The 14,530-nt window shown below is 40.6% G+C and overlaps 1 protein-coding gene across 2 annotated transcripts in view; it reads right to left on the reverse strand.

Moving 5' to 3' along the window:
- cnstb (consortin, connexin sorting protein b) overlaps nucleotides 1-6,821 on the reverse strand; it is a 38,773-nt gene extending 31,952 nt beyond the window's left edge. The window contains exon 1 of one of the 2 annotated variants that reach the window (XM_074684999.1): nucleotides 6,605-6,821. The gene's annotated coding sequence lies outside the window, so the exon portion shown is untranslated. Of the gene's footprint in view, nucleotides 1-6,562 lie in introns of both variants that reach the window. The other variant, XM_074684998.1, reaches the window with a different exon arrangement.
- Between the last annotated feature and the right edge of the window lie 7,709 nt (nucleotides 6,822-14,530).

Below are 14,530 nucleotides of genomic sequence, written 5' to 3' on the forward strand. Positions count from 1 at the left end.
AATATGGGAAATCACGGGTAAATCATGAGTGACATACATTTATTTTGTCTCTTTTTTCTTTGTCTTTTCTCTCCCTCTTTTCTTTGAATTAAATGAAATGAAAGAAGCCAGATATATACTCAGTATCAGATGTTAAGGCTGTGTATTGTTTAATTGTAAGATGTGCATCAAACTTCCAGCTGCCGTCAGGTTAACTTTCCATTATGACAAACGGCTTTAATCTGACATCAGATGAGACGGACAGTTAATATAGATATAAATGTATATGCTGGTTCAGACGGTTACATTAAATAGTGATTGCTGTGATTGTTTATTGCATTAAAATGTGCCTGACACTCTGGAAACCTGCCTCTGAGGCTTTGTTGACATGTGCGCAGATGTGCGCCTGTCACCAAATTACAGCTGCGTAGGGTGCGCTCCACTTTGCACCGAGGATAGACCAGGTTGGAGCTGGCGAGCTTTCAGCGCACTTTTTTTGGCACAAAATTGTCACTGCGCCAACATGAATATGCCGACACCTCCCCCTGGTGCGCCATCTCTGCGCAGACGGTCTACCAAATTGTCAAATTGGCAGCGCACAGTGGTGCGCTGCACGAAATTAGCACTGCGCAGGGTGCACCAGGCTTGCACCCCCTGCGCTGTGCCACGAAATTAGAGCCCATAGTCTGCTCCATGATCAACACTTCTGGGACACTTCTGCGTGTTGAACAGTCTGGGGTAAGGATAGAAAGCTGTGATTTGTTGATTTCACTCTGCACTGGGAAATAACACTTCCTGACCAAAATACAAAAACACCACAGGCCACCTCACGGCAGAAACATTTTTAAGAAACACTGCACATAAACTGAACCTGAGCTGTGATGACTGCTTCACCAGCCCTCCTTGAATAACTTTTTACACAAAAGAAAAAAAGCCTTCCAGACTGTTCCTCAAACAGAGCTGCATATCACCGTTAGCTCATAAGGTGGATGAGTTGATGTCAGCAAAAGGAAGCATGGAAGACCTTTGAATGCCGTCATTCTGACCTCTTACCATACTGTAACTATTTAAAGGAGGCACATAATACTGTCCCTGTTACTGTAGTGCAGGGTAGCATCCGTGTGCTTTGTCCATGGCCAAAATCTATCATAAACAAAGTGAACTGCTCTTTCCCTCTGCCAGGCTTTATCTGAGGATATTTACGCTTCATGAAACCTATTTTCAGCCTGAGTGGTCGGCGGGCACGAAAGCTGTGGGATACTGTGTTCACGCAGCATGAAGGCAGTCACATGTTTGTTATAAATTCTGCTACATGGAATGTGACATAGGGTACAACTGCTGGAAGCAGAGCCTGACTCAGGGTGTGTGGCCAAAATGAAGGGGAGGGACGCTCAGCATGAGCTCAGTGTAAAACATTTGTTTTTTGGTGACAGTTCTGGGTTTGCTTTAACTCTGTGATTTTTCCCTGCTTAACTGAGACTAGCCTCTGAAATTAACTCCATAAATATCCAATCTGGTGAGAGGGACTTTTTCTTTTTAACCTATTTAAAACAAATCACACACACTAGTAGGCCAAGGCAATAAAATGATAAAGAAATACATCTCAAGATAATGTTTCCTTGATAGAAATATGAGACTTGGTCGATTGGATTTTAAAAATAGTGGAGACATATTGTCTATCCAACGCCATTTCTAAGCTTCCTTTTTTTAATGGGGCCTCTTGTTTTTGTCAACTGTGCTGGTCTCCACCAGTGTGTAATGAACGTTCATCTCCTGCACTCTTAGGAGAGTGCAGGAGATGAACCTCCCTGTTCCTCTACCAGCAGCCCAGTTGAAGGACCACTGCCACTGAATGACCTCCAGACTTTTTCCAGGGTGCTTACGATCAATGTCAGCCCAGACACAGCATCGACCAGCTGATTCGTGTGCACTACTATGGCCAAGTGGCGGAGGGCACACACCACATTGGACACAGCTCTCACCTCCTGTGCAGTTGCCCTTCATTTTCCTTTAAAGCCACTCTGCTCTCCCAAACTCTCCATGGTGACAGCAGGTAGCATGCGCTTAACCCTGATTTAAAGAGGGCGGTTTGCTCCTGTTATCAATTGAGAACACAGTGTAAGTAGATCACCTGCAACATGCCCACTAATAACAAAGTAAAGTAGATGGACTTGTTTTAATTATCTAAAGTGATTGTTTTTGTTTGTTTTTCAGTACATTTATCATGTTCAACCTCTGACAAAAAAAATAAACCAAGTCAGAAATAACCTTCTGACATCTTCACAGCTCACTTATGAGTAAAAGAGCATTTAATCTTGACAAAAAAGTTATTTGATTTATACCGTGATAAATACCAACATCGATTGATATGAAAAGAGTTATCATGAAAGGATTTTTCTTATATATAGCCCAGTCCTAAACACTAGCTTTACATCGTGACCACCTCCCACAACTAGTATACACTTTTTCAATCTATAGCATTTCCACAACTTGTTTTCTTGTGTGTCCTGTCTTGTAACAAATAAAAAAAGAGATGCAGCTTGTTTTAAAGTTAACACAGCTGGTAAGCAGGGACAGACTGAATCTGCTGACTTCAACAAAATGTTTATCTGTCACTCCACTTCTGCAATCAGCAAAGACACATTCAAGACATAAACCAGATGATCAGCCAACCTCTACATTGGCGCATGGCAACCAAAAGACTCTACAGTTACATCACTAACTACCGGCCTGGCTTGCATACTACAGCGTATTCAGTCTTTCAGTGGCAACAGATTTTCCTTCAATGCTTTTTTGCATTTTTAGTGTTTTGTGTTGTGCTGTAAACAGGGTCTGGGGCAAAAAAAAACCCTGGATGTTCAGAACATGCCCCAAAAAAACAGGTTAGCTTATCTCCTATATATGAACTGCTACTGCAACTTCCCAGCAACTTTCACTCTTCTCTTCTTGTCTGTCCCTGCACGACCGGAGGATGATCTGTCTCATCCTCCTCCACACGTCCCTCTTCTTAGTGTTTTTGTTTGCTTCAGGTTTGGTGTCTTTTCCCGATTAAACAAATTATCGCATCGGTACGCAAATGCAGAGATCACAACACAAGTAGTAAATAGTAGTAAATGATTGTTTTCTTTTTCACAGCTGTGATAAATACAACTTTGTATGGGTCTCACCTCATGATATCCTATTTCTATTATGGGGAAAGCCTGCGTGCTGGGTTAGGCAGACAACTCGAGCTGCACTGCTATGCACATATCACGTCTCACTTGTCATATCTATCTTCTAATCACATACTCTGCCTCTCAATTGGGCGGTCTATTTAAATTGGGATTCTCCCATCTTTCCTTCTGCCTGTCAGTGTCTCTGCTGCCCTGCATTTGTATTGCTGCATGTTTGATCTATCTAAAGTGTGGGTATATATCTGGAATGGAGACTTTTTCAAGATCACTGAAAAACTCCTCACAGCCCCTTAAAGTTGAACCAGCTTAATTTTAACTGTGTAAAACTGCTCCACTGAGTTAATCTAATTTACTCTTCTACTTTATTTTAGTCAAAAAAATTCCATGTAGCCTGTTACTTTAATTTTTTTTTAACTTTAATTTTTTAACTGTAAAAAGATCCAAGTTTAATAGTTAATGACCCTTAATTTTTACAGTAGTTTTTCTGTTCTTTAAAAAAAATAGTCTACAAAACTGTAAAATTATCTGTAAATTTACTGACTTCTTAACTTCCATTGTGTTGTGCCATTTGCAAATTGTATGACACCTACTGGCCAGTGTACATTGGCACCCTCTGTTTTGTTGTTGTTTTTTTATATCACTTGCATATTTTTTTTCTTATGTTTAGCCACACAGGCCACATAAAGGTCCTTTGACAGAATGTTGGTCAGTCACTCCCTGCTGGTCAGCAGAAAGTCAAGCTTAAATATAAGCCTATCTGTTTTTTCTACTACTTACTAGTATTGAAAATGTGCTTCACTGAAAAAAGAAAACAGTTGGACCAACTTAAATTATTGCTTCATTTGGTCACACCTAAATAAAGTTCTTTGAAATGAAGTTAATAAGTTCAATCAACACAATTTATTAAGTAAAGTGAACTTGAAAACTTGATTGTTCTCAAATCTTCATTTTGCATCAGTCCAACTTAAGGTTTTCAGTTGTTTTAACTCAATAATTTGCAGAACCTCAAAGTAAAATCTGACCAGGTGTTTTTATACTTTATTGCACTGTAAAGATGTGACAAGTTGAGTTTACTTAAAAGAATCTAGGAAAACAATTGCACTAAAGAGGTTAGCAACTATAACTAATAGTCTTAAGTTGAGTTTATTTAATGTCTATATGTAAAGTCAGTGGCGCAGTTGGAGAGTGCGCTTGGTAGGTGAAAGGAAGGTTGCAAATTCAAGCCCAGCTCTGGGCGACGCATGGCGATGTGTCCTTGGGCAAGACACTTAACCCCAGGTTGCTCCCACTGCTGCATCAGTGGTGTGTGAATGGGCATGAAAGGGCGTGCATGTGTTAGATATACTGATGGACATACTGATAGTAACACTGTGGTCCATCAGTGAGTGAATGTTAGCGCGAATGGGTGTGAATGGGTAAGTGTGTCCTGCGGTGTAAAGCAGCTTTGAGTGGTCCATGACTAGAAAAGCGCTATATAAGCTCAAGTCCATTTACCATTTACCATTTACAGCCTATTGTATTGACTTATTTTAACCATGAAGTGAGGAGGGAATGCAGTGGATATTAGACCCCGCTGTACATTCAGATGTTAACCTGCCAAGGGCACAGGCTTTCTTTGTTCCACATGGCATGGACCTGCTGTCTGTGCCCTGTGGCATGGACCGTATACCTTTAAGTGTGTTTAATGTTTTATATGTTAATAAATGAGATGTGCTGATGGGCTAAAATTTTGATTGGCAATGACAAATTGGGTATTGTCTTCAGTTATATTTCCATTATTGAGAGAGTATTTTAATTGGGGCCCTCACTGCCAGGGAGCACAGGCAGCCAAGACAAGCAGACAAGCAGCCTATGCTGTGGAGCGCAGCTAGGACAAGCAGCCTTTGCCGTGGAGCACAGCCAAAACAAGCAGCCTATGCCGTGGAGCACAGCCAGGCCAAGCAGCCTATGCCGTGGAGTGCAGCCAGACAACCAAGACAAGCAGCCTATGCCGTGGAGCGCAGCCAGGCAGTCAATGCCATGGTGCACAGTCAGGCATCCAACCAGCACAGTGGACCACAGACAGCCAGCTGGTCCATGCCATGGAGCACAGACACACTGTCCCTGCGTGGTAGCTTCATTTGCAGCAGGGTCTCATATCCACAGCGTTCCCTCAACTCCCACTGTTTTTCCTTTTGGGTTTTGCCAATTATTAAGTTGAACAACTTAAAACTTTAAGTTGGATTGATGCAAAATGTTGATTTGAAAAGAATTAAAATATTTAGTTTATTTGACCTATTAAGTTGTGTTGATAAAACTTGTGAATTTCATTTCAAAGAACCTAAGTCATTTAGGTGTGACCGGTTGAAGCAACTGATCTGAGTTGATCGAACTACTTCTTTTTTTAGTTGTAGCAACGCAGAATTTTAAGTTGATATGATCCACAAAAAATACATTGGTAACCTGAGCTTAAAAATATTGAGTTGGATTGATTAAAAAAATTACATCACTTCAAGTGATTGAAGATTCCCTTTTTACAGTGTGTAAAATAAATTCACCTTTTGTCAAGAAACCCTGACCTCAGATACTGAGAAATAACACTTCGAAATAATCTATTCTAGTATCGGTAATCTCTTTTTAAATTGTGGATTATGAACAGGCTAACATAACACTGTGAGACTACTTCTATATTTCTTATAGAGCACTCACAGGGACCTTCAAGTCTCAAAGTGGAGCGTGGTAATCTAGTTTTACGAAGTAATTAAAATATGTAAAGAAGAAATGCAGGCATTCTTGGTCAGGAGCCTTCAGATCATGTACTGTGGAGCTGCTCCGTCGCCCAGTGCTTCACTGCATCAGCTGCAACTGGTTTACTAACCGAGAAAACAGTTTGAACACATTTCATAACACACCTGCTGACCTGGTGGAGGATTCAGTAAAAAAAAAAATACGGCAGCCGCTGTTTTACAGCTGCGCGTGCACGCATCTGTGTACACGCATCTGTGTACACGCATATACGCACAATGACGCTTTAACCCTCGCGCTCGTTTTCTGCCTTTCAACATCCCGGATCAGTCTTAATCCTGAGAGCAGGTAAACACGGTTTGGTACCGTGGACTTTTTCCTGATTCCGACGCTCCTTTCGTTTCACTTTGAAATCCACAGCCGGAGTTCACAGAGTCTCTGCTTCAATCTCTGTTCAGATAAAGACTGTAGACCAAAACACAACCCGACCAACCCGACTGTTCTCTCACTGAGTGTGTGTGTGTGTGTGTGTGTGTGTGTGTGTGTGTGTGTGTGTGTGTGTGTGTGTGTGTGTGTGTGTGTGTGTGTGTGTGTGTGTGTGTGTGTGTGAGCTCATGTCACATCGGAGCACCAAACACACTGCACAAACAAGACACACGGCGCCCGGGATGGAGAGGTGCACTCACCGCTGGATGTTGTTGTCGGCACATTAACGAACAGAAACTCACTCGTGTTCCGAGTCTCTCTCTCTGGAGCAGCGGAATCCACGGAAAGCTCTCTGCCCCTCAGACTCTCTCATGCCTGTGTGTACGATCCAATCCGGGGATTTTTCTCCCTGTGCTCTTTGCAAAACATTAAATGTTCCTGTATGCCTTGTCTCTGTGTTGGTTTCACCATGTGGAGGAGGTTGCCATCTCCTGGCTGCTGTGTCACACTGGCTCCAAGTCGTGAGTCGGCGGTTATGTAACAGCGGATGAAAGCGGTCATATGATGCTGGTGTTAAGCCTATAAACGGTGGATAACTCTGAAATAGTAAATGTTCAACGTCTCTGGTCTTTATTGTCTTTTTCTTTACCAGCAAATAGAAAAACGTGTAATTCATCATAGGTATCTGACTGATAGTACAGTCCACATGGAGGGACACGTTCTGTGAGTAGCCTGTTTATTGAATGTGGGTAGTGGTGAGCGGTCGCACACTTCAGTGCTCTCTTGGAAGCCAAAATGTGCCATGGAATTGCCTCTTGAGAGCCAAAACGTGACAAGGCATATGCTTTCGAGCAAAAATGGTGCACTAGTGCCTTAGTGTGCAATAATTTAACAACAATTGTAAAAGTTTGCTAACAACAAACTTGAGCTCTTGCACCAATGAAATCAGCTTTTTTTTTCCAGTTCTCTCACCCAATTTAGTTCTGTGCCATGACATCAGTTCTCATATGGTTATGACATGTATATTACTTTATAGTTCTTTACACTAGAAAAAAAGAAAAAAAACTGAAAAAAAAACACCTTTGTGCAGTGGTGTGCACAGACTTTTTGACCCGCGTTCCCCTCTGAGCACACCACTGGAGTCAACATTTTCTCAAAGATAACAAAATGAATTACTTGGAAAGCATACATGTAGCATAATTCTATTGTTGCAAATACATTACTAAATTGTATTAAATTATGCCATTGATTGTTCAATAATGAGGGGGGTCCATGGTCTAAAAAAGTTTGAAAACCCCTGTGCTAAAGTTCCTGCTTTGGAGCCAAAATACCAGTTCTGATGTAAATTGCACGAACCATAAAGTGCCCTTATGGAAGCAAAGAACACTTGTTAAGGTACCCTTTTTGGTGGCAAAAATGGATGCTAAAATGCCACTTGGAACAGGTTTTAGCACCCTTTTTGGTGTTGTGAAGGAGCTGCATGTTTCTTTCTTTATTTATTTTTTTCTTGACCAGTGGTATGAGAGGGAAAATCTTGTCCTCAACACCTCTAAGACGAAGGGAATGTCTATTGATTTTAGGAAGAAAAACTCAGTCCAGTCCACTTTTATAAACAGTGAGCCGATCCAGTCTGTGACTGAATACAAGTACCTTGGGGTTGTGCTCGACCACAGACTAAAACAGGACTCCTAGTCTGACTGCCTGAGCACCAAGGCTCAACAAAGAATGTATTTTTAAAGAAACTTTTATCTTATAATGGGAACTGCAAAGTGGCTCACATGTTTTACTGTGCTTTTATTGAAAGTATCTTGACTTAAAGCATCATTTGCTGATTCGGAAATGCCTCTGAAGCATAGAAGAAGCCTGTGAGAAACACAGTATCAACAGCCAGCAAACTGTTGGGAACCACACTACCCAGCCTCAAATGTATACATAAAGACCGGGTCATGAAAAAGGCCGACACTGTTGTGGCTGATGAGAGGCATCCACTTATCTCCTTCTTTAAACTGTTGCCATCTGCAATGCATTATTGCCTTCCTCTCTTTAAAACCATCAGGTCAAAACCATCTTTTATTCCACAAGCCATCAAATTTTTAAACATTGATGGGAAATAGATCCAACTGGTCTGGCCATAATGTGAGGAATGTGGAGATATTGTTTTATTGTTTTTTTAAAGGTGATTGAAAGTGTTTTGTGTCTTTTGTTTTGTGGGTTCCCTAAAGTGTGAAATGAAATGCCATTTGAGTGTTTTCTGTTGCAAACCAAATTCCCTACGGGCACAAATAAACATCTATCAGGCTGTCATTTTATCAAACACACAGATAATTGATTGGCTAATTGATTGATTGATTTGTCCACATTGGCTTTAAAGGTAAGCTTTCAGATGGGCATAGCTTGAAGTCTGGGTTGAGTTGCTCTCATAAACTATCATATTCTGCAAATGTGTTGAATGCGCAATTTTTTAACCAGATTCTGCAATGTAGGATTAAATAGAGCAGCATTTAAAGGTTGCATGTACTGGGCTAACATGTTTTGAAGATTAAAAAAAAAACAACACAAAAATGATTAAACTTTTACACAGATACAATAAAAACACAACAAAAAATGCTTGCGCATGACACCACATGAAAAATCAATAAGACATTATTTTATCAGACAAACTTGCATCACAATTTAACACACTGGTCTTTGTTTCTTATGTCTGATAAATATTCATTAAAAAAAAACTCACATTGGTTAAAAATCTGCAGACTTGACATTGATAATTAATTCTGCATTTAAATTTTTTTAATGTGACTACTGAATTGGACCTTAGAAGATGCGCTATCTAGATCTACTCCAATAGAACTCAGTTTTGTGTTGTTTTTGCATGCCTTTGTTGAATAAAAAGTAAAACACACCATGAATGGGAGACTTTTGCCTTCAGTTCTGCACTCGAGTTTGTGTGACATGAAAGGCTGCTGAGCAATGAGGAAGTGGAGCAGAAAGAGGGGAAGGGGAAGTAAGGGAAGGAAGCATTTGTGTGTGTGTGTGTGTGTGTGTGTGTGTGTGTGTGTGTGTGTGTGCGTGTGTGTGTGTGTGTTTGTGTGTGTGTGTGTGTGTGTGTGTGTGTGTGTGTGTGTGTGTGCGCGTGATCGGCGTGTGTGCGTGTGTTGCTATGAGTCTGTGTTTGTAATTGGGCTGCTTCAGGGCTCAGTCCTGCCTCCTCTCATTACCTCGTCCTGGCTGTAGACAGAAAGAGTCACCCTGTGTTTGTTGTTCTGTACGGCATTATATTTACTGCATGGTTCTCTTTGAACAAACATGTATGAATAGAAAAATCACAGACACCATATATACAGGTCACACACACCCCAGTGGTGAAATCCTGGAGCAGAAGCAGCAGAGTTTGTTCTTTTACAAAACACAATGATGGAGCTGTGATTTTAAACAGCGACAGACAATATGCTGACACAGGGATTCACAATACAGACATCCAGTGTGTGTGTGTATAAATGCATCTACAAATATGTGAAATGATCCACAAATGCGTGAACAGATTTGGCAATTTGAAAATGTGTGTGCAAATCCACAAATGTATGCACATATCCACAAATGTGTAGACTGATTTGCAAATAAAAATGGCCTTAAATGGCTAAAAAGTCCACGTGTTTTTTTCTACAAGACCTGAAATATACACAAATCATTAGTCACAACTGAGGCAGGCCTCCCAATTGGTGCTCTGTGTACACGTGATTTTTGCTACAGTCTTCCCATGCAAGTGATCCACAAATGCAGAAAGAAAATCTGTCTCTGCTCTCTGATAAAAAGGGCCTAGTGCACATTACTGCCACCTCCTGCTATGGAGAGGTGTTGCAGATTGGATTCCTACACAAAAAATTCACACGGGTGTTTCTTTTTTTGAGAGGCGCCGACCTGCTGTCTGTGCTCCACTGGTGTGGACTGACTGTCTGTGCTCCACAGGCACAGACAGGCTGTGGGGTGCTCGTGGAGTGCAGACTGGCTGTTTATGCTGGACTGCTGCGGACCTGCGGTCTGTGCTCCATATGTCCCAGCCCATGTACCTAAGGATTTTTGCATTTTGTTTTATGTGAATAATAAAAGCAAAATGTGTCAACAGGTTGGCCAATTTTAAACTGATGAGATTCAAGATTACACAGCCAGTACGTGCAGTGGTGCACAGACAGTCCATGTAACTTTTGTCCAAAGCAACATACAACACAGCTCAATGTACAGCAAGGTCTTCCATCCACTGTGTACCCTCCTCACTCACTGTTCAAATGTCTTACCTTAGAGGATATGTCGAAACAACCTTTCAAATTAAGTTGGACCCACACATTGCAAATAAATAACACTTACACCAATACTTTATGTTCACACAACATATTTACAACAAGTTGATTTAACAAATTAGGGTCTTGCTAAATGTAAGCAATTTGAATAAGTGGACATTCTTTCCACAGTTTGTTTACGTTCATTCAACAAGCTATTTCATTGTTCGCTCAACAAGTTATTTCTTTGTTTGCTCAACAACTAGTTTTCTTTGTTCACTCAACAAGTTGTTTCTTTGTTTGCTCAACAAGTTATTTCTTTGTTCAATCAACAAGTTATTTCATTTTTCACTCAACATATTTACATTAGTTGGTTTAACAAATGTAGGTCTTGCTAAATGAAAGCAATTAAATCATGTTGAAATAACCGGGTCAACATTAACTCACTTGACATGGTTCGTTTTAATGGAATATAAGGCGCATGATAAAATCATGTTCATCCAACAAATCATTAAAAAAAAAAAACTAAACCAATAAGGTTGACATAAAGCAATCTTATAGTTGCAATGATTTTGTACATCATGTTAAAACGATAAAATTAGGAAATCCTTTCCATCATTTTATTCCACTCACTCAAGAAAGTTTTTATTTGTTCACCCGACAAGTTAGTTCTTTGTTTATTCAACAAATTATTTATTTGTTCACTCAACAAGTTATTTCTTCTTTGTTAACTCAACAAGTTATATCTTTTTTCATTCAACATATTTACAATTTTAGTTGGTTTAACAAATTTAGGTCTTGCTAAACGAAAGCAATTGACTTAGCATAGTTTGTTTTAAATGGAATAGGTGGCATGATTAAATCATGTTCATCCAACAAATTGTTTTTTGAGTGCAGTGTGCTGCCCCCCGTGGGAAGGCTGTCACACTACAAGAGCCCACTCAGTGAGACAGAGCCTGAACAGCTAATCTATGTACAGTATTAACAGAACAGTCCTCCATCTGTTCACTGTAGTGTGTGACAGCAGATGACTCATTACTTCAGAGACAGGACAGTTTGACTCACACCCCAGGTGCCACCTAGCGGGCTCCAGCATCAGGTTGTGTTTCGCCTCCTTCAGCTCCTTCCTCAGACTGTTGTATTTGGCCCTGACCTCTGAGGCCCGCGGCTGACAGTGCTCCAAGAACTTCAGCTTGGCACTGTAGCCGGCAGGCCCCTGAAAACACACACACTTTTATTGCTACTCTCGTAGCATCTGTGTGTTCTTACTCTCTACAGACCATGCAAGTTTAATACTTCTTGACACAACTTTACTTAAATGTATAATTAGTTGTTTGATTTAGATACACTTTTTGTTATACTGGTTAAAATGATCTATATGTCCCAATGGCAAGCAATACATGATGTGTTCTTAAATGAGAGCAATTAATATCCTCTTTCTACAGCAGAAGAAAACCCAAGAAAACATCAGCCAATCACATTGAGTAGGATTCAATCTGTTAAACCAATCAAATCCCGTCCTGCTGTTTTGCCCTCCTCCTGCGCATACATTTCACCGGCGCACACTGCCCCTGACTCAATGCGTGTTCTCCAGTTTAGCGGTGTACAGGTTCACACTCAGCAGAAGAATGGCAGAGAAACTACCCATACCCCGATTACTGGTAACCGCTCCCCCATCTAAACAGAGCAAGAAAAGAAAGACAGAGGCTTTTTTTTCTTGTTCTGTTCCCCTGCCTCTAACTACTGCCCCTCTCACTCCACCTCGGTCCCCTCTGACCTGGTGAGGTACTTGGCTCTGGGCTGTAGTCTAGATCAGAGTCTAATAAACTCTCACCATAGGGGCTCTGACAAGCAAAAAAAATGTGATATTTGGTAAGTCCTAGAGAAAATGTACATGTACTATTTGTTTTATAGCTTTACTCTTGATATCATGTCCCAGGTAAAAGTGGATAATGCTAGCATGACAGTTGCAAGTGCTAACAAAAGCCACGTTATTTATTTGTTTTTTAGCTTTATGTTTTAACATTTCGGTGTTTCCTTACCTCTAAATGAGATATGACTTGACATAGTGCAAAACATAAAATGATGTGCTGAGTCCGTCTTTCAGTCATTCACAATCATAGTCGCAAATCATGGGTGCATGCATGTGAGCGGGGGCGTTGCTTTAGAGGAGCTCCAAGGGGAGGGGGAGGAGGGGTTAGGCGGAGTCCTGATGAGATGCTACATTCAAATTCATGCTAGTTTTTCGGGACTGCCAACCCTGCCTTTAAAATAAAGACATTGATGAGCGTATGATCTGGAAAATGGTGTTAGCTTGTTAGAAACTGAACATGAAGGCTGAATAAAAACACATCTTTGGCTTTGTCTCTCTCCTCAACACTCACAAACACAGCGTCAGGGCACAGAGGACCCCCCTGGGGAGTAAAACAAGTGAGTCTGTCAGCTACTAAATAAATTATGCTCCAATTACACTAACCCTATCATGCATTAGGGGGAGCTAAGAGAGTTCAGCTGGACTCTTTTTAGAAAAATAGAATTGGAACATTTTCATTTCATCTGATTTCATTTGTAAATTTATGATTTTATAAGTCCTCTGTTATCTCTGAATAACACTGCTTTCTGTTTTACATCTTGTGCTCTCTGTCCCTTGCTTTAGCATTGACCCAGTTTCCCCGTGTGGTCATTAAATTTGTATCAAAGTTTCTGAGCTCGAGTCTGGTGGAGGTGGGGCACAGACCCTCATCACCACATACACAGCCAGCAGTCTTTGTTTCTCTGCATATCTTAACCCTGAATGCAAGTTAAGACCTCTTATTTACCCGGGTCAAGTTTCTTTTTTTTTTTCCCCCGAGCGGGAAGATCCCAAAACAACTGTACAACTGTCATGCTCTTCATATTTTGCCTTAACGCAAATAAAGATGATTCAGTCAAATTTCACTGAGGTTTCTTTACTTTAAAGGTTTTTTTCCAGTCTTTAAAGCTTTTGCTACCCATGGCAATGAAATGCTGCTGAAAACAGTAAAGAATCTAAATGTCCATGTATTCTTCACATTCTTTTATGTTTCTTTTGCTCAGGTCAGATTTTTGTTTTGTTTGTGTTGAATCTCATCTATGGATCTATGCGGGAGAACTCAAATCATGTAGGACTCTGAAACATTTAGCATCCTCAATGCCCATAGAATGGAGCCAATTTTGTGGAGGAAAACATTGCACTTCATTGAATGGCCACTTGGGGCCTTTTTTCCAGAGCTAAACAATCCCCATCAGGAACGATTTAGGTCTGTAAAACTTAGCAGCAGAAACAAACATGTACTGTCCTGTAAACAAGAAGTTTTATTTTTGTAACTCAGCATTTATTGAGGGGGTAGAATTTAATATTGCCCAACCTTTTAAATTATGGACAAGGTTTTGCCATGCTGTGAAGACATAATCTATTAAGTGAACAACCCCGGCCAGCCACCACCACAGACGGGAGAATGCTAAATAGCTAGCTGATGAGCTAGCTATTTTTTTTTTTACTAATATTTAATTTGTGTGTATTTAAAATTTATATTTGTCTGAGTGGACCCCAGGAAGAGTAGTTGCTACTAATTAGTGACTCATGGGGATCAAAACAAACAATAAACAACAGCCACGGGTATAGAGCATACAGCTTTGTTATCTTGTCCATCCATCAGTCCTCTCTATCACCTTCTCCTGAGCTGTTTACGTCCAAACCCATGGCTTAAATAAAATCCACATGTCCTGTTGCCTCAAAGGCTGACCTGTCATTTGCTGGTTGCCAATAGAGGCTAATAAAGGTCATCATTTTGCAAACCTGAACCTCAAAACAAAAATGAACCCAGCACCTGTTTGCCAGCATCTGCTCTTTTTTGTATTTTCCTCATATAATCGATCTCATAGACCTTGATCTCGTAGGACTCTAGGATTCCCTGATCCACCCAGCAAGACTGCTGT

This window comes from Halichoeres trimaculatus, unplaced genomic scaffold (genome assembly GCF_033239565.1).
Source record: "Halichoeres trimaculatus isolate MK-OKI-2021-1 unplaced genomic scaffold, fHalTri1.1 fHalTri1_scaffold_13, whole genome shotgun sequence".
NCBI classification, from domain to species: Eukaryota; Metazoa; Chordata; class Actinopteri; order Labriformes; family Labridae; genus Halichoeres; species Halichoeres trimaculatus.